The sequence below is a fragment of the Hemiscyllium ocellatum genome, chromosome 6 (assembly GCF_020745735.1).
Source record: "Hemiscyllium ocellatum isolate sHemOce1 chromosome 6, sHemOce1.pat.X.cur, whole genome shotgun sequence".
NCBI lineage: Eukaryota > Metazoa > Chordata > Chondrichthyes > Orectolobiformes > Hemiscylliidae > Hemiscyllium > Hemiscyllium ocellatum.
In genome coordinates this window covers 90,279,125-90,298,426 of record NC_083406.1, presented here as the reverse complement: position 1 = coordinate 90,298,426, position 19,302 = coordinate 90,279,125, and positions in this window count along the sequence as shown.

Here is a 19,302-nt window from a genome sequence, read left to right as displayed (position 1 = left end):
GAAACTCTCACAGGGACACAGAATGAAGAGATAGTGTTGCCTATGCTTCTAAATGGTGATGGTGGAACAGACCAGAGGTCTTCTTAAGATGAAGCTTAGATGTCTGGACTGTTCTGGTGGGAGACTTGCAATAAGCCTAGAAACAGCGTCCCACATCACTGTCACATACTGTGTCCTTCACAACCGGATGCAACAAAGATGGAATGCCCTGGGTACAGAAGAAATGGTGATCAACAACAAACTTCTGACAATGAAAATAGGATATTGATGAGGAGGGCCCACCAAGACAGCATGACAGAGAATCGATTGTATACATGAGGCCAGTGATAATCTCATTAAAACCTGCTTCCAAGATGTAGGAAGTGAATTTGACCTTTGTTCAATTGTTTAAGATTCTGGTGGAAAAATGGCAATCAGGTCCTGCTTAGTCGAAAGGACATGGGGACCATGTTATTTGCAGAACTTGATGCTTTTGTTGCTACATGGATGTCTAGACATCCATCTAATTGTATTTGATATCTTCTGGTCCTGAGAAGAAGCTATTTTGGGTGGAGGGGCTTATCATTTGTTTTTATTTCCCTATGGGTGCCTGCTGGCATCAGCTTGTCTCCTTGAGAGGAAGGAGTACTTGGGGTGATGCTGGGGTCTCTCAGCCTTTTCTCACCTTGCCATTCACACTGCACACCTGCAGGAGGAGCGATAGTGCTTAGATCTATGCACATATTGGGCACATATTGAGTGTGCTGGACCTAGGTCACTAACCTCTCCGTGGAGGTGGTCAGACACAAAAATGCTAGCATTGTTCTAACAAATTTTGAAAACAGAAAATGGTGAAGGAACCCAGTAGCTCTGGCAGCCTCTGTCGAGGCAGAAACTGTTCATATTTGCATCTGAAGAAGGATCACTGGCCCCAAAACATTAACTCTCTACAGATGTTGCTAGACCTGCTGAGTTTCTCCAGCAATTCCTGTTCTTGTTTTGGATTTCCAGCATCTGCAGCTCTTCTGTTTTTTTTAATCTTCTGCATGTGATTGGTTATATGCCTGGAACCTGACAGTCCTCCAAGTACCAGTGACCCGAGGTGCTTTTTACTTGATGAGGAGATATGTCAATGATGTTCTATTCAGATTGTGCTCCTGAATCTGATCTAGAAACAGAATCCCTTGAGGTGGAAGTCTCTGAGCTGCTAAAGAGTGCAGAAGATAAACATATCAGTGCATCGATGGCTTCCTCCTCAGTGCTGGTGGCAGAACTGAGACTCTCTAGATCCAATCTCGACTTAGTAGAAATTTGATGCACGTCATTAATACTTGCATAAAAGCAGAGAGAGAATTAGTCATGCAAGAAAAGCTTGGGCAGATTAAGAACATATTTAAACTGGGGACACGGGGAGAGCATTGCAGCACAGAACAATGGGATTTACTGGGTTGGTTGGTCAAGGAGGTTCCCTCTCCTTGTATGAGAGGCCCTACTTTTCTATGACTAAACTGAGTATCTTTTCCTCCAAAAGTGTGAGGAGGCTATCATCTGTTCTTGTTCCTCCCTGCCCATCTCATCCTAGTTTTTGCCCTCTGGGACCAGCCCTGCAATGAAAGTGATGGAAGAACAGTTAGTGCTGACCTAGGGACAGGAGAGGTTGTGAGGTGTCGCCAGTGTGAGAGGAGGGTTGGTAGTTTGAGAGGATGAAATGGGTGAGAACCATTTGAGTCGACATGAGGCATGCAATATTTGTAGTCTATGAGCCAAGGTGAGTTAAGTGTATAGTAGTGTGTTGACTATTAGCGCTTCAGAGAAAAGATGGTGGTACTTACCTTGCAAAGTGCAAAAGAGCATTAACTTCTTCCTCCACTGCTACTCTTTCTATTAATCTCAGTGCACAGCACTGGCCTGCAGCATTCACTGTGATCAGGCTGGCTGTGTCTGGTGGTGTGGCCTCCTCTACAAGCCTGCAGGCCTATCTGTGGGTCATTTCCTTAGAGGACACTGTGAGGGAGGCAGTTCCTGGCTTGCAGTGTCTAAAGCTGAGTGCAGTTTGGCTTTAAATACCGGGAATGTTCTAGCATTGTCAAAAACCCCTGCCTGTCTCACAGCACAATTCATGAGAAGGGCGCAAAAAGCCCAACTGCATAATTAATGAGGTGAAGAGCGGAAGATTACATGAGAAAGGTCACTCCGAGTCATGTCAGTCAACATGCCATGAATCTCACTCATTAAATCACGTCAAAAATTCAGCCCTTTATACTGAAGCAGGGAAAGAGAATATACAAACATATTATGGCTGTTCAACATTTTAAAAAGAAGAAAAGATAAATACTATTGGGAGATGCTGGGATTGAGATCTGCAATGAAAATATGTTTTAAGAATAGATTTCAACAATATAATATGTCTAAACAGGTTGAATGGAAAACAGATTTTTAAAAATATTAAAGCAGACCCAGAAGGGTTCTTGTGGTACAGTGGTAGTATTCAAAGTTTGTGAGATGATTTGTAGCTCTGGTGCTCATTGTTGTGGTTCTGTTTGCCAAGCTGGGAATTTGTGTTGCAGACTTTTGTGTTGCCTAAGCACTGAGGATGTCACCTCGACAGGGGACGAAACATCTGCAACACTAATTCCCAGCTCGGCGAACACAACCACAACAGTATCCCTACCTTTGATCCAGGAGGTCTGGGCTCAAGTCCTACCTGTTCCAGAGATGTGTAATAATGCAACTGAAAATGTTGCTTCAGAAAATAGGTTTAAAAAAAAGCAGACCCAGATTTTTGTTGGTCTGCATTGCCCACGATGGGCTTTGTTTGTAAATATTTGATTGGATGCATGAGTGATCACAGATGATAATTAAAATAAAAACCAAAACAAAAGTCATGGTGATTTTAGAGGTCACAGTCACTCAGTTCTATGTGGAATACCTCTGGGAATGAAGGCAAGAAAATTTAAAAAAAGCAAACCCAGTTGCCCATAATGGCTCTGCATAGACATATCTAAATGGTCATACAATAGTTTTACTGATGATGGCTGGTGATACTTAAAAACAATATAAAACGTCACAGTAATTTGGTGGTGGGAAAGCTGTTCAGTTGTGTGTAAGAGCACGTTTAGATTATGTAGAAAATAATGATAAAGATCAGACCTATTTGAAGAAAAGTGATGGTGACTTGGTGGTGGGAAAGCAATTTATTTGTGTGTGATAACACTTCCAGATGATAAAGAAACACAATACTAAAGCAGACCCAGATGGGTGGTGCAGTGGTAATGTCCTTACCCCTGATCCAGAATGCCTGGGTTCTAGTCCCACTTGCTCCAATGGTGTGTATTAACACATCTGAATTGATTGATATAAAAAAAAAGAACAGACCCAGTGAAAGTTCTTTGTGCCTTAATAGTATTATCACTAGACTATTAATCCAGAGACCCAAGTAATGTGCTGGAGACCTGGGCTGAAATGGTGACATATAATTTCAGACACAAATCCAGCTGCTCCTGGCTAGGTTGCCTATTAACAAAAACAAAGTCACAGTGATTTTATGGTGAGTGAGAATAAAAACCATTCAGTTGTGTTTAAGAGCATTTCTGGATATATGAAATAAATTAAAAAGAGGTAAAGCAGACCCAACTGCTCCTGACTTAGTTGGGTTAGCTTTAACAAGTGCAGACAGCAGGCTGTGGAGGGGATCATACCTGCTGACTGTCTGCCCCTCTCCCACAGTTACGCACAAGCCCGGAGGTCCTTGGAGACAGAGCATGTGGTGTCCACCAACGTGCAAATGAAAAACGTGAAAAAAATGTCGGGTTGATTTGGGTGGTGGGGACAAAAACCATTCGGTTGCATGATAACATTTCCAGATCTAAAGAAAAAACAGACCCAGGGCCACAAGTCGTGACTCTATTTTGGTGTTCTGCAATAAATGATATTCCTTTTCAGGTGGGTATCCTGTGTTATTACAAATTTACTCCAACTTGCCAACACTGTTGAAGAGGCAAAATCTCCTTTTATTTTCCCTGCCACTGCTTGATGCCTTGAATGCAATGAATTAACTGATTTTATGAGGCAAATATAAATTGGACGCAGTGCTTGATCACCAGCTCATGTACATTGGCGAGTTCAGAGACAGGAGTAAGAAACACGTGAAATGAATATGAAATGCTTCGTGCATGAATATGAAATTTGCATTGTCATCTCAAGGTGAAAGGAATTAATAGCTCTAAAAATAAACCACAAACATTGAAGTTGGATTTGTTTGTGTCCTTAGTTTACTCCAGCAGACAGTTTCAACTGAGGCTGTACAGCTGAGATGACGAAGTCCGGGTATCATCTTGAATAAGTTATTGAATTTATCAATATTTTATAAAATACTTCAGATTGCTGTGATCAATCCAGTTGACAGCTTACGAAATTAGCAGTGAATAAGAATTAATCACAGCTGACATGTACATATTTAAGATTGCATCTGTTTTATCCAGACTAAGAATGCAGTCCCTTGATAGCATGCTGGGATTTGAATGTTATATTCAAACTCAAACTGAATAAAATCAATAATACGTAGATGGACAGGGTTGGAGGTGTTTGTGGAATTCAAAAGGAAGCTGTGTTTTCAATATTTTGCTTTTCTTCATTTATAAGTTGTTACTCTGCATTTTGCTATTAATGCACAGGCCAAAAATGTAAGCCCAGTTATTCTGATGGTCAGGAACTTATTGGAGCAGCATCAACCGGATTTGTAGGTTAGGACAATGTGGAATTCCCAATACAGCTAACTCCATGGGAATTGCCTCAGTATTGAAACTTCAGTGGCCAATTTCAAAGTGTATCTGGAATCATGTGGAAAAATCCTAAAATGACAGAGAACAAAGAACAATCCAGGTCAGGAATATTCCCTGCAGCCCTCTGAACCGCCACCGACACATACTAAAGTCCATACTAAAGTCTTCACTTACAGGATCTGTATTCCTCTATGCACTTCCTGTTCATGTATTCGTCCAGATACATCTTGAATGCTGCTATTGTCCCTGCTCCCACCACCTCCTCTGGCAGCGAGTTCCAGGCACTCACCATCCTTTGGAAGGTTCCTTATCACTTAAGCTTCATCGTTGCCCAGGAAAGGTTAGAGGATTAAAAACTTATTCTAACTCATGGGTAACTATTAAACTGCACCGTCTCTCCAGCAATTACCCCTTTTAACTACAACCCCAACCACTGATGCATTTTACATTTCAGAACTCACCAATCTCACCCCAACCCAATTTCCAGACCCCACCCTGCCAGATCTGGCACCACCACCACCCACCCACTTTCACAGCCTACTGCCACCAATCAACCTGATGCAGTTGAAACCGAGATCACCATTGTTTCAGCCCTGCACCATTTCTCTGGCCCTAAGCTACTGTAAGCTCTGAGCTACTTAACCAGAAACTTAACCCCCTCTACCTCTGGGACCATACCCATCACACCCCCTTACCTATCCACCTGGATCCCTACCTCCTTCACCCTCATGAAACCCTACCCAGCTGGCAATCTACCCGCTCACCAGGTACCCTGCCGTGCCTGTCCTTACTTTCTTATCTTACATTGTAACATTTCCTCAGTCACCAGCAAGATTCCTCTGAGATCTTTAACTTCTGAACTGCAGTGTTACTAGCCTTAGCCTGCAATGCTACTCCTGCAGTGAGTGGATTTGCCCCAGGTTTTCCCCAGACTTGGAATCTTGTCTGGGAGATCCAGCACAGTTAAATGGGTAATTTGAAAGAGATCCCCATCGGTCTAGTATATTTGACACTAATTGGTGTATCCTTGGGCCATAATCTTCCCAATCATGGCAGTAGTGAATTCTTAAACAATCATTACCATTACTATTCTAAAATTCAAACAGGAAAAAGAAATCTCAAATGAAATTTGCCTGAAACCATGCACTAAAATACATTCTAAATTGTGATAGCCATTCAGGTTTGCAGTGGCGTTCCCCAAGAGTTGATATTGGGACCTATGCTTCTTCTGTGTTTATATATAGATGGTCCAAATTTCGGTGTGCAAGAGACAATTTCAAAGTTCACAGTGAGGATGAATTTATATTATACATTATATACTCCTCACCTGGAGAACTATGCACAGTCCGGGGTGGCATGCTGTAGGAAGGATGTGAATACATTGGATAGCATACAAAAAGACCTTCTTTTGTGAGCAAAAGGTTCTGAGGAGTTCTGATAGTTTGCACAATCATTAGGATCTGGACAGATAGGGAGAAACTGTTCTGCTTTTAATACAGATTGAGGACAGTTTTAAAGTACTTTGCCAAAAAAAAAATGTGAGGTGAGACAAATGCTCTCACATGATGGTGAGTGATGGTATGAAACACACAACTTAGAAGTGTGGTGGAGGCAGTTTGATGTGAGGCACTCATGAGGGTACTACATGCGAAGTGAAAAGGAAACAATGTGCAGGGTTACAGGAAAAATGGCAGGAGATTGGCGCAAAGTTAAAATGCTCAAAGACAAATGCAACGATCTAAACAGCCTCTTTCAGCACTATACAATTCCGTGATTTTGCAGATTAATAAACTGTAGGTGAGAATTGCCTGGATTAGGATCACAACAGTTGTGTTTTACTGAAGAAAAAATTGAGCAGCTTCCTTTATGAATGTAGACTTGAGACATCCTGTTTCACATATTTGCCACATCAAACAATCCAAGCTGCATGGGTGTTGCATTACCTACATATGTGAAAATCATTTATTTTAGAACTTGGATTTTGAACTAGTGGCATGTGGCTTTTGATCTGTGTGTGTTAGGGCTTAATGATCAATAGTAAGTCTTCCTGGAGCCATGATACTTTTTTAGAACTAGTAGGAGAGAGACAGAGAGCTCCTGGAGTGATAATGGAAATTTGCATTGAGAAGTTTATGATTTGACAGAATAAACTTTGAAAATCATTAGCTTGCTTTCAATCTAGAAGAATCAGGAATTGATTGTTTTCTGCTTAGCGGGAGAATCCATAGATTGGAAAGCTATTTGTTTTAGTTCAAAATAGCCCTGGTTGAATTCATATGTTTTAAAAATTGATTTACAGGGTGAGAGCATCACTGGCTAGCCAGCATTTACTGCCCATCTGCAAGTGTCCAATGGGCAGTTAAGAGTCAGTCTAGAGTTACATACAGATCAGACCAGGTAAGGATGACAGTTTCCTTCCCTAACAGAGAGGCCTAGGGGTACAGGTACATAGTTCATTGAAGGTGGAGTTGCAGGTAGACTAGTTAGTGAAGATGTTTGACATGCTTGCCTACATTGGTCAGAGTATAGGAGTTGGGATGTCACATTGTAGCTGGACAGGACATTGGCAAGACCACTTTTAGAACACTGCGTGCAATCCTGGTCACACTTATGTGGGAAGGATGTTGCTTAACTTGAAAGGGTTCAGAAAGGATTTACAGGAATGTTGCCAAGGTTGGAGGGTTTGAGCTATAGGGAGAGGCTGATTAGGCTGGGGCTTTTTTCCCCGGATCATGGAGGCTGAGGGGTAACCTTTTACAGGTTTATAGAACTATGACAAGCATGGATAGGGTGAATTGCCAAGGTCTTTGTGCCAAGGTGGGAGAGTCCCAAACTGGAGGGCATAGCATTAAGGTGAGAAGGGAAAGATTTAAAAAGGATCTGAGTGATAACTTTTTCATGCAGAGGGTGGTGCGTATATGGAATGAGCTGCCAGAGGAAATGACACAGTCGAATACAATTACAACCTTTAAGAGACATTTAGATGGGTATATGAATTGGCAGGGTTTAAAGAGATATAGGCCAAATGGGGCTAGATCAGATTGAGATTATTGGTCCAACTCACCCACACTGACCAATCAGTCTGTTTTTGTGCTACATAACTCTAATGAAGAAGGATCAGATGATTTTCTCCTAACAGTCGACAATTGTTTCATAATCATCATTAAACTCATAATTCCACAACCTGCCATGTTAGGATTCAAACCCGAGTATGCAGAAAATTACATGGGTCTTTGGATTAGCAGTCCAGTGATAATACCACAAGGTCATCACCTTTCCCTGATGTGAGATTAGATTGCCTACAGTGTGGAAACAGGCCCTTCGGCCCAACAAGTCCACACCGAACCTCCAAAGAGCAACTCATCCAGACACATTCTGTGTCATTTACACCTAACACTAATGGGCAATTTAGCTTAGCTAATTCATCTAATCTCCACATCATTGGACTGTAGGAGGAAACCCACGCAGACATGGGGAGAATGCGCAAATTCCATACAGACAGTTGCCTGAGGTGGGAATTGAACCTAGGTGCCTGGTGCTGTGAGGTGGTAGTGCTAACCACTGAGCCACTGTGCTGCCCAAACAAGCGTTGTTTGGAAAAAGGAGTTAGTGCTGAACAGTTAGGAAGTAGGTTACCTCAGTTGAAGAGTTTTAGTTTTAAAATTCTAGATTAAAAGTGTTTGATTAGATTCAAATTGGAACTGCTTAAAGAAAGACTCAGAGAAAAATTGAGCTCAATGAGTAATCAATAAAAAAAGATACCAAATCCTTAAGATTGGGATCGGAGAGAAACAGATAAGTTAACTCTATAGATGTGATAGAGAAGGGTAGTCTCTCTAGTATTTCAGTACTGTAAAGTGATTGTGTTGGGATAGGTAGGATTGTATTTTTAGTCTGTAATTTGAAATCTTTAAAATTGCATTGTATGTAAATAGATTGCTTCCATCTATTATATCATTGTTTATTTTACATAATAAACACCTTTTTATTGTTGAAACTAAATTTGCAGCATTGCATGCTTGTGTTGCAGTAAAAGATGATCTCATTTAATCAAACTAAATTACATCGTCCGTCAAACCAGATTTCTGGGATCGGACTTGTCCAGTAATAATGTCAGCTTGCTACAACAGATCAAGGAAAATCCCCACTTCTTTGAAAAATAATTGCACACTGGAACTGGAAGCACTTCCTGCATGAGGAGGACACAAAACTTGCAAATAAAGGAACAGATTAACCTTTGTAAACATAACCACAGATCCTTAAAGGTAGCAGGATAGGTAAACAAGATATTCAGAAAGGCATGCAGAATTCTTTTCCTTTATTAGTTGAGGCATAGAATATAAGAACAGGAGGCTATGCTCGGACTATTAAAAAAAACCCTGGTTAAGACAGAGCCAGAGCATTGCATTCAACTAATGTCACTGCCTTACAGGAACAATGTAATCAAACTACAGAAGATGCAAAGGGCACTTTTGAGTATGTCTCCAGGGAAGGGGATTTTAGCTATGAGGAATGATTGTATTGGTTGGGGTTATCTCTTCAGAACAGAGTGAGGTGAGGAGAGATTCCATTAAGTTGTATAAAATTATGAAGTGCCGAGATTGTGTTGATAGGCAAGAGTCAGGACCGATCATCCTTTGCAGAAAGATCAACAATCAGGGGAAGTTTTAAAGTAATTAATTAAATAATTGTCAAGTGAAATGATTGTGGAGTTGATATGTACATTTTTATCCAGACAGTGGACTGGAACATAATGAGGCAAAAGCTAATAGAAACCGAAATCCCGTCACATTTAAAAGGTGCTTGGATATTCACTTGAAATGCCATAACCGCTCGGGCTATGGACTGAGAGCAACAAAGTGTGATTAGGCTGGTTCCTTTTCTCGACTGGCTCAGTTACAATGGAGCAAATGAACAAATTCTATGTAAGCTCCTATGTTTATAAATACCTTTCAAAAAACAAATTTCAGAATCTTGTGCTCTCCTCCAAAGTCAGTTTAATCAGATGAGCCCTCACTGAATTAAGTTTGTGGTGGGAAGGACTGTGGATAGATTTCCCATCTCACTACCAATGGGCCCTTACATAGGAAATAAGTGTCCACTTAAGACCTCAATCCACTGACACTACCACAAACCCAGCAATCAATGGAGAGCTCACTACATGGCGAGTACAACAAGCAAATCCAAGTGAGTTTATTTGTGAGCTTCCTGGAGATTGGTAATCACTTGTTCAAAGACGTTCAGTGCCGACCAAGAAAACTGAGCACAGCAAGGCTAGGTCTGCAGACTGCCATCCCTTGAACCTACTGCAGACCACTCTCCATACCTCTCCTCTTTCCACCTGTGGCTGAAATCCATCCTGGATCTGAGGATTCAGGTGGGTGCAGTACTTGAAGTCGCCATTGGTGATGCTGCTGAGCAATGAATAGCTGCTGGCATCTGATGGCTGGCAGCTCATGGTGGATGGCACCTCTGCTCATGAGGGCCTTGATTCCAAGAAGCGGCCTATCACTGATCTGTAAGTGCCTGAGATGCAAAAGACATGGCAGTGTGGTACTGTCAACTCTGCAACTGACCACCAAAACCCTGTCAATGTTTTCAATTTTAAAAAAAATCATTTGGGTGGCACAGTGGCTCAGTGGTTAGCACTACTGCCTCACAGCACCAGGCATCCCAGGTTTAATTCCAGCGTTGGGTGACTGTCTGTGTATGTTTACACATTCTCCCTGTGTCTCGTGGGTTTCTTCCCACAGTCCAAAGATGTGCAGGTCAGGTGAATTGGCCATGCTAAATTACCTATAGTGTTAGGTGCATTAGTCAGAGGGGACTGGGTGGGTTACTCTTCGGAGGGTCGGTGTGGACTTGTTGGGCTGAAAGGCCTGTTTCCACACTGTAGGGAACCTAATTGTGAAACATCATTGATGCATATCAATGTCAACTCTTTTTTTTAAAAAAAGTCACTTTCATTTTCTGCCACTTTGTTTTAAAAAGAGATGAGGCAAAATTAGTTTCTCTTGAAGTGTTGTGAGTTTTTGGAACTCTGCCCTTAAAAAGGTTTTGGAATATTATTAAAGCAGAGGTGCATAGATAATTATTAAGTAAAGGGGCGAAAGGTTATTAGGGTAACGCAGGAATGCAAATTTGAGATTACAATCAGATCAGCTGTGACCTTATTGAATGACGCAGCGTGGTTAAGGGCCTGAATAACCTATTTCTGATCCTTATATCACTTTTATCACCCTTTCTGAATTCAATCTTTCTTTCTCTCTCTTGATTTTGTTTTTGGTACCTGAGTTCACCTTGAATTTTAAAGCAAGGATGAACATTTCTAGAATTGAGACATTACTAACTGGAATACAACTTAAATCACCAAACATAGGGTTGATGAGTCAGCAGAACTTGATGTGAATTACGATTTAGGCAGCAGTGTCACTTCACACTGATAAGCATATCATTACCATGCAAAAATGGGCATTAACCCAAACACTCCAACAAATACTCTCCACCTTCTCACTCTTCTTTCCTTCCTTACAGAGAAGGCAGTACAGAACACAAGGGCAAGCAGAGAACAAGACGTGGCCCTTCAATCATGTCTTGACTGAGAGCTTAAAAACCCACTCCTGGCACCACTGATGCACAGTGTTTTTACCATCTGTAGGATGCTTCTTCCAAGTCCACAATCTTAAATGGACAAGGTTAGCATTTGTATGGAAATCTACAAATTGCCCTCCTAGCCACAAACCATGCCGGCTTAGAACTGTTTTGCTTTACCTTCACTGCTGTTAGTTTAAAATCCTGGAACTCCCTTGCTAACCTCACTCTGGGCACTGAAGATAAAGATGCCCTCCAACGCATCTCATCCATATCCCACACCTCCGCCTTCAAACCCCACCCCTCCAACCATAACAAGGACAGAACCCCCCCGGTCCTCACTTTCCACCCTATCAACCTTTGCATTAACGGCATCATCCACCGACATTTCCACCACCTCAAAACGGACCCCACCACCAGAGATATACTTCCCCCCCACCCCTTTCCGCTTTCTGCAAAGACCGTTCCCTTTTAACATCACTCTGAGCACACCTACAGTAAATGGAATGCAGCAGTTCATAGAAGGCAGTTAGTTCAACACCAAGCGGTTGAAATAAGAAAGTGCAATAAATGCTGGCCTATCCAATGATGTCCACATCCTTCAAACAAATACATTTTTAAAAGTTGCAAATAAGGCACTGGGGCTGAATGGTCTTTCAGAATATCTGAGCTGGGGGCTGCCGGACACTGGTGTCAAAGTTAAATATCAAGTAACCAAATGACATACAACACTCAATCTTATTGGTTAACATTCAACAGTAACTAAAGGAAAATGTGAATGATGACAAGTTCAAATTTGCTAAACAGCTCTATCTCATCTTTTTTATCTCCAACAGAAGGTGGTACATGATGACAACAGGGGAAGTTACTCCATGTCAAATTTGTACTGTCACATCACTTTGGTAGATCATGTACTAGCTCATATACTTGCAATTGAGTGGGCTTTAGATAGACAACTTGGTTTTCATAATGCAGTGGTCATTCCTGTCAAAACTATCTTGGCAAGGTCATCTGCAATGGGTGAGTTGGTATGGACAAGACCAAGTAAGTTTTACCATCTTCGAATGGTAAGTATAAGTACTTACCCTTCGACTCCAACGACCTTTCTCAGTGAGAGCAGCAGCAGAGGTAAGGTGAACCAGGAAGGCTACAGCTAAGGTAAGGGAGATTTTTAAAATTGCTTGCCGGTAGTGGCCAGCAGTGTTTTTCCTCCACAGTAGGAGCGGGAGCAGCAGCGGAAGTGATGCGGATCAGAGGGGCTGCCGGGAAAGTAAGTGACCATATATATTAGCAAGGCGGCAAGTCTCCGATCGGGTGTATAAGATTCTGAAAGGAGAGGGCAAACAGCCAGCAATCGTGTTACATATTGGCACCAATGATATAGCCAGGAAAAGGATTGAGGATATAAAAAGTGATTTCAGGGAGTTAGGGTAGAAGCTGCAGAGCAGGACGAACAGAGTGGTGTTCTCAGGTTTACTACTGGTGCCACGAGATAGCGAGGTGAAGAACAGGGAGCGGGCGCAGTTTAACATGTGACTGCGCAGCTGGTGTAGGAGGGAGGGTTTCAGATATGTAGATAATTGGGATGCCTTCCGGGGAAGGTGGGACCTGTACAAGAAAGACGGGTTGCATCTGAACTGGAAGGGGACCAATGTCCTGGGTGGAAGGTTTGCCTGAGTGGTTCAGGAGGGTTTAAACTAGTATGGCGGGGGTGGGGGGGGGACCTCAGCTGTATACCGGAGGTGACAGTTGATGAAGATGAGGCAATAGCAAGAGGTAGCGCAGCCAGTGAGAAGGAATTTCCTGGAAAAGAACCAAGAGATCAGTTAAAGTGTGTTTGCTTTAATTCAAGGAGAATCAGGAATAAAAGTGATGAACTTAGAGCATGGATCAGTATCTGGTGCTATGATGTTGTGGCCATAACAGAGACGTGGGTTTCTCAGGGGCAGGAATGGTTGCTGGATGTTCCAGGGTTTATACCATTTAAAAAAGAATATGGAGGAGGAAAGAAGAGGAGGGGGTGGAGCACTGCTAATCAGAGAGGGTATCACAGCTACAGAAGTTACCATTGTTGAGAAGGGTCTGTCTACTGAGTCAGTATGGATGGAAATTAGGAACAGTAAGGGAGCCGTCACCTCGTTAGGGGTTTACTACAGGCCCCCTCAATAGCAGCAGAAAGCATAGGTCGGCAGATTTTGGAAAAGTGTGAATGTAGTAGGGTTGTTGTAATGGGTGACTTTAACTTTCCCAATATTGATTGGAAACTCCTTCAAGCAGATGGTTTGGAAGGAGCTGTTTTTGTAAGGTGTGTTCAGGAGGATTTCCTAACACAGTACATTGACAGGCCGATGAGGGGAGAGGCCATTTTGGATTTGGTGCCTTGCAATGAGCCGGGGCAGGTGTCAGATCTTGTGGTGGGAGAGCATTTTGGTGATAGTGACCACAACTGCCTCACATTCTACATAGCTATGGAGAAGGAGAGAAGCAGGCACAATGTGAGGATATTTAATTGGGGAAAAGGAAACTATGATGCTATCAGACGTGAGTTGGGAAGCATGGACTGGGAGCAATTGTTCCATGGAAAGGGCACTATAGACATGTGGAGACTGTTTAAGGAACAGTTGTTGCGAATGATGCATAAATGTGTTCCCCTGATGTTTCCCTGAGATAGGTCAAGAAGGGGTAAGATAAAGGAACCTTGGATGACGAGAGCGGTGGAGCTTCTTGTCAAAAGAAAGAAGGCAGCTTACGTAAGGTGGAGGAAGCAAGGGTCTTGCTCAGCTCTAGAGGATTACAGGCAGGCGAGGAAGGAGCTCAAAAATGGTCTGAGGAGAGCCAGGAAGGGGCACGAGAAAGGCTTGGCAGGAAGGATTAGGGAGAATCCAAAGGTATTTTACACATATGTGAGGAATAAGAGAATGGTCAAAGAAAGAGTAGGGCCGATCAGGGATAGCATAGGGAACTTATGTATAGAGTCTGAGGAGATAGGGGAAGCTCTAAATGAGTTTTTTGCTTCTGTCTTTACTAAAGAAAAGGACCTTGTAATGAATGAAACCATTGAGGAGCAGGTAAGCATGCTAGAATGGAGAGAGATTGAGGAACTGATGTGCTGAAAATTTTGACAAACATTAAGATTGACAAGTCGCCAGGGCCAGACCGGATTTGTCCTCGGCTGCTTTGGGAAGCGAGAAATGCGATTGCTTTGCTGCTTGCGAAGATCTTTGCATCCTCGCTCTCCACCGGAGTCGTACCTGAGGACTGCAGGGAGGCAAATGTAATTCCTCTCTTCAAGAAAGGAAATAGGGAAATCCCCGGCAATTACAGACCAGTAAGTCTCACGTCTGATGTCTGCAAGGTGTTAGAAAGGATTCTGAGGGATAGGGTTTATGACCATCTGGAAGAGCATGGCTTGATTAAAGGCGGTCAGCACGGCTTTGTGAGGGGCAGGTCATGCCTCACAAATTTTATTGAGTTCTTTGAGGATATTACTAGACAAGTTGATGAGAGTCGAGTGGTGGATGTGGAGTATCTGGACTTCAGCAAGGCATTTGATAAGGTTCCCCATGGTAGGCTCATTCAGAAGGTCAGGGGGAATGGGATATAGGAAAATTTAGCTGTTTGAATACAGAATTGGCTGGTCGACAGAAGACAGTGAGTGGTCGTGGAAGGAAAGTATTCCGTCTGGAAGTCTGTGGTGAGTGGTGTTCCACAGGGCTCTGTTCTTGGGCCTCTACTCCTTGTAACTTTTATTAATGACTTGGATGAGGAGATTGAAGGATGGGTCAGCAAGTTTGCAGACGACACAAAGGTTGGAGGTGTCATTGACAATATAGAGGGCTGTTGTAGGCTGCATCATGATATTGACAGGATGCAGAGATAGGCTGAGAGGTGGCGAAGTGATGCATTTTGGAAGGTCGAACTTGAAAGTTGGAGTACAGGATTAAAGACAGGATTCTTGGCAGTGTGGAGGAACAGCGGGATCTTGGTGTGTAGGTACATAGTAACCTTAAAATGGCCACCCAAATGGACAGGGTTGTTAAGAAAGCATATGGTGTTTTGGCTTTCATTAACAGAGGGATTGAGTTTAAGAGTCATGAGATCTTGTTGCAGCTCTATAAAACTTTGGTTAGACCGCACTTGGAATACTGCGTCCAGTTCTGGTCACCCTATTATAGGAAAGATGTGGATGCTTTGGAGAGGGTTCAGAGGAGGTTTACCAGGATGCTGCCTGGAATGAAGGGCCTATCTTACAAAGAGAGGTTGACTGACTGTTAGGACGGTTCTACCGTCCCCGTGTTCGTTTCAGAGGAATGAGACACCGGGTCAGATTTTAAGAAACAGACTGCTTTATTCGAGAGAGAATCGAGTTACAGCAAGGTATCAGGCTTGCTGGAGAAGGCGTTCTGACTATTTTTTAAATTTGTCTATCCTTTTGTTCTCTCACATTCCAGAGTTACATCCTTATTTGGTAAAAAGCAGAATTTTTCGTATGTGATTGGGTCTCACATGATAACGTTCTATTACCTCAGTTTGAGCTACGTGCTTCTAGACACGGCTCTAATGTCCTGTTATCTCTCACCCTCCCTGGGGCCTCTTCAGGCTATGCCATCAGCTTTTCAGTCTGTTCTTAGTGTAACATAATGGCTTACTGTTGGCTAGTGAAGCTAATAAGTTCCAGACTTGCTAATACTACCTTACGTGAGCACTACCTAACAATAAAGTTTCTTACACTACCTAACCTTAATAATGGATCCCAACACTGACCTTGGACTTATTTCATTGGAAAAAAGAAGGAAGAGAGGGGACCTAATTGAGGTGTACAAGATAATGAGAGGCATAGATAGGGTTGATAGCCAGAGACTTTTTCCCAGGGCAGAAATTGTTAACATGAGGGGTCATAGTTTTAAGCTGCTTGGCGGAAAGTATAGAGGGGATGTCAGAGGCAGGTTCTTTACACAGAGAGTTGTGAGAGCATGGAATGCATTGCCAGCAGCAGTTGTGGAAGCAAGGCCATTGGGGATATTTAAGAGACTGCTGGACATGCATATGGTCACAGAAATTTAAGGGTTCATACATTAGGTTTACCTTCCATGAGGATCAATGGTTGGCACAACATCGTGGGCTGAAGGGCCTGTTCTGTGCCGTACTGTTCTATGTTCTATCTTGTTGGTCTTCCAGCATTTGTTGTAATACCAATCTGACAGATATATTCTTCTGCCAGCTGAGTTCATAATCACACTTTTGAGCCACTCTTGGTAATGGGCATTGAAATTCTCCACCGACAGTACATACTGTGCTGTAGGTGCTATCAGTGTTTCTTTCCAAGTGATGTTCTCCACAAAAACCCAAGTGCAGTGTCTGAAAAACAGGGTGCCTGTTCTCTCCTTTGCTGTATCATCCTTCATTCTTTCTACGGTCAGATTCTCTTTATTACAACCTGCAGCACATTTTCCAGACAGAGTACACCTCCCAATGAAGCAGGGCAGGATAGATTTGTGTCCCTCATCAATCTCGATAGTGCTCCCTCCACTGACATCCTCAGTAACCAACTTCTGTTCAGGTGCTAGATGCAATACTTATTCAAATGAATAAATAGCAAAGTTGGGATGCTGCCAATATTGCAATCAATGCGTGAGTTAAATGCTTTACAATCCCTTCATTTATTTTCAAAGATCATCCAATTTAACTCTCACTTGTTTTAAATTTATTAGAGGCAAAATTGCCATCATCAGCATATCCTTGACATTTTCTACTTCGTGAAACTGATGAAATGAATTCCCTGCTTCAATATAATCCAACCAGCACTTACTGAAAGCAAATTAGTTTTCAAGTGTTCAGGTATACAACAGATGGCACATTCACTTCTTTCCGAGGCCTGCAATCTTAGATTGATTTATGTAAAGACTCAAATAATTCATTTCCTTCTGAAAATTAGCACTTCTTAGATCCTTGCGGGTGGATAATTTTGAATGTTGGACTTAATTACCTTAGTTCTCACAGATGCACATAGGGAGCTAAGTAAACCGTTCTAAGGGGATCAAATATTTTGTCCATATTATGAATTTCCTAAGAACAGGCAAAGATTTACAAGATACCAAACCAGTTTTGCCTCATTGAAATAGGGAGTGATTATTGTATCTGCCAGAAATGAATCCCACCATGTAAACATTAAAACCTTTTCCTTAAATAACAATGTCCAAGTAGTCTTCAACTTTTAATTGGAATGGGAGACAGATGTGTCCCAAATAGTAACGGCAACTTCATGATTATCCTTTCTTTCAAATTACTGGAAAATTTCTGTAGTGTTTCATTAATGTCTCTTCATGAGTGAAAAAAATGCTGTTCCAGCAGTTTTTCTGAAAACACTGAAACAAATAATCAAGTGTTTTAGCTGTGCAAAGCCACAGATGAGTTTGCACATTTTACTTCATCGTGTATTTTAAGAACCTTTGAAAGAATTTGGGTTATATTGATGCAGACTGAAGGTTGGTTAAACAAATCTGTCACTGGGATTGATGTTAATTATTCATAATAAGTCACAGTCTTATATATAGCTGTTCCAAACATATGGCCCTTACCACCTAGAAGCTCAAGGCCAGCAGATACATGGGAACACTGGCAGCTGAAAGCTCCCCTGTAAACCAGTCAACATCCAGTCTTAGAAATGTATCACTGTTCCTTTGTTGATCCTGGATCAAATTCCTGGAACTCCCTCCCTACTTAATCCTAATGGTCTGCAGCAGTTCAAGAAAGCAGCTCACCACCACATTCTCAAGACCAATTACAGATGGGCAATAAAGTTAGTGTCACCCACATCCCATGAATGACTAAAAATGTTTAAAAATTAGATTCATTATCTCATGTTTGAACAAATACAAATTCATCCAAACAATGAAAAAGGACATTTAAAGCAACACTATCCTCAGCGCCAACAAAATCATTTTAAAAATATTTGTTAGCGCTATTACCTTACATAAGTCAGAAAGAAAATCCAATAAAACCTGTGAGTAACAAGTACTGGTCCAATTTGTCTTAAAATGGAGCTCCTGTGTGATCAAAACATCCATTTCCTAGTACGTATTATTTTTCTGGTCTTTCTGGGAGGAAATCATGTCTGATAATATGACTGGACTAACAACCCAGAAGCCCAGAGGACAACAGCCCCGTGACTGCTGGCTGTCTCGCTCCTTACCAGTCCTGTGACAGCTGGACATCCTGCTTTGTGCTGACCTGTGACTGCTGGCCTTCCCGCTCTGCACTGGTCTTGTGACTGCTGGCTGTCTCGCTCTGTATCGGTCTTGTGACCGCTGACTGTCCTGCTCTGTACTGGTCTTGTGACTGCTGGCTGTCCTGCTCTGTACTGGTCTTGTGACTGCTGGCTGTCTCGCTCTGTAATGGCCCTGTGACTGCTGACCATTCAGCTTTGTAACTGCGCCTGCTGAGACTGCAGGCTATAGAATGACTGTAACATTTGTCTTTTAACTTTATTTCTTTATCTTCCCAATTTATACCATGAAGTACAGAAATGTATAACTTTTAGCTTCTCTCTTTATTTTGGGACCTAAGATTTGTACGTAGGTACTTTGCACCTAAGATGGTGCCTTACGTGGAAACATTGTACACATGTCACTGTACTCTAGTATTTCGTCCTTGAGTAAATGTAACAATAAACCTAATTCTAATTTTCAAAAACAGAAGTTACTGGAGAAGCTCAGCATGGAATGTTGATGTTGATGTTGATGTAACTGATACTTAATTACCCTTCAGATGAGTAGATTCCTTCGCCATTTCAGAGGGCTGTTAAGATTGAGCCGCGTTGCAGTGATTCTAGAGCCACGTGTAGGCCCAGCCTGGTGAGCATGGCAGATGTTCTTCACCATAAAGCATTAATGAACCAGATAGGTATTTGTAACAATCCTCGACCATAGTTCTGAAACTAACTTTAGTTCCA